General features: G+C 37.4%; 1 pseudogene; it reads left to right on the top strand.

The window, feature by feature from the left end:
* The first annotated feature begins 570 nt into the window (after positions 1 to 570).
* LOC102479294 (G/T mismatch-specific thymine DNA glycosylase-like) lies at positions 571 to 1,903 on the top strand (annotated as a pseudogene).
* The last annotated feature ends 315 nt before the right edge of the window (positions 1,904 to 2,218 follow it).

Raw genomic sequence — 2,218 nt, 5'->3', positions numbered from 1 at the left:
CACTAACTACTGGTTCTCTCATAGTCAACTCTTAACATGATTATCTTTGGTGGGAAATTTCAGTCTTTTGTAAATTTACATATGCATATTATATTGTTGTTTTTGTGAATAGCAAGTGCTGTAATGGGTTATATTGCTAGACTCGCATATACTCCACTGCAGTTTGAGGCCCTGGCTTGCAGCTTGAAATTCATGCAGGATACATATGTGTGCATGTCTGTGCATGCCCCAAATCCTGTGATTTTAATGGAGGAGTAGGGATTGTGCAATGGCCTAGCCCCCTGGTGAGTTATGTCTCACTTTCTATCTCTCTGTCTTTCTCTGTCTTTCTCTGTCTTTCTGACCAGTGCACACACTCTATAGAACAACTATCTCTCTTATGATAACCCCCTATTTCATGGTCCTTAACACAACATATCTACAAAGCAGCTTTGGCCTTGTAAGGTGACATACATATTCGGGATCCAGGTCTCAGGTACCATCATGTCACCATGCCTGTGCTACCACACTCCAGAGACCAGTGGTCCATCACCTGGCCGGAGGAGTGAACCAAGTGTGTGGGCATAGGTAATGGAAGCTGAAAACACTGGTGTCTATTCCCTTCAGCAAACTCAAGGTTTTATACATTTCCATTTGAACAAATGATGTCCAAAGCTTCTAACATGGCAGTTAGGAATGAACATCCAGGGAGAGCAGAAGGGCCACTTGAAGCTCCTGCTTGGCAACTTGCACAAGAGGGTCAAAAAAGGAAGGAACAGAAAACCAGGAACAAAAGAAAACAACAACAACAACAACAACAAACAGGGGAACTAAAAAAACAAACAAACAAACAAAAAAACAAAAAAAAAACACTGAGTCAAAAAACATCTGGTAACAAAGCAAAATCAAAAGAAAAACAAAAATAAAACAGACACATTTAAAGTGAAAAGAAAAGTAGACTGTTTTAGTGGTGTTTGAGAAGCTGAACTTTTGACCAGAGTCTGCCTGACATTTTGACCTTCAACTTGGACAGTGTTATTATTAGGATAAACCCAGGACTTGTGCTGCTTACAAAGGGCATCATTACCTTGGACCTAAAAATCATTTTTGGAAGTGTCTGTTTATGTCAGCACTGTGAGGTCCAACTGAATCACATTAGAATAATCACACTTTACCAAAGAAGTACAGTATAGGATTTATCAACATGATAGAAAGGACACCAGGCAGCAAAGATTTTTTCAATAAAGAATTTTATGATGGATTTTGTGTATTCTAGTACAGAAATTATAGAAATATCAGCCATGAATAGTGATGTATAATGGAAAATGTATTTATAAAATTTTTAGCAAAGAAGTTTTTAGAGTATAAGTTAAGAACTTGGAATATGGGCTTAAACCTCATAAGATTCCAGTCACAGAAACTCTCTGCTATGTGATGCCATCAACCAGTACATGATGTGCTCAGTTTGCTGGAGCCCAGGACCAAGTTCATTAACACACTAAGCTGAAGGCCTTACAAGGTCAGCTGAAAGGCATTGAGTGAAACACAGACCTCCAAGATGTGCAGTACACATTTGACCTACATTTTACCCAAGACGATGCAAAGAACATGACTGTTAAGACGGCAAGCACCAAGTCCCTAATGCAAAAACCTCTCAAAAAAAAAAAAAAAAGAGAGAAAGAAAGAAAAAGAAAAATATAATCCAGGTTACAAAACAATGTAGGGTGATGCTTATAGTGAAAATCTGTGCAATACTGAATCTTGTGGCTTCACTTCAGATGGGCTAACAGTGGAATTAAGAGTTAAAACAACTTTCACTGACATTCCAAATGGGCAGTGGGTAACTCAGCCATTTACTAATGAGACTCCTTACTTTTATAATTGCTGTGGAACACAAGAACAAGTAAAAGGAAACCATTCTTAAGAATGGGATTTCTCAGCTCTGCCTAAATGCCGCAGTTTTAATGCAATTATCAGGAGGCAGAATCTCAATGTGCTAACTAAAGTATTTTATTAGTATTTTACTCTAGTGGTATAATTACAGTCAAGAATACTTGTGTGGTAGAATCAACTCTATGAACCTAAGAAGGAAAAGTAGGGTTTTTTTTTGCAGATGAGTTTTTGTATTTGAATTAAACATCATTCCAGCTTTTTATATACTCTGTTGCAGTCATGAAGAAATTAATTTTCTTTGGGAAGTGACATTGGATCTGTAATTTTTAAATACTAGTCTAAATAG

Source organism: Tupaia chinensis, unplaced genomic scaffold (genome assembly GCF_000334495.1).
Source record: "Tupaia chinensis unplaced genomic scaffold, TupChi_1.0 Scaffold143918_1, whole genome shotgun sequence".
NCBI lineage: Eukaryota > Metazoa > Chordata > Mammalia > Scandentia > Tupaiidae > Tupaia > Tupaia belangeri.
Note: the sequence above shows the minus strand (reverse complement) of the source record. Positions and strands in the feature narration are given on the sequence as shown.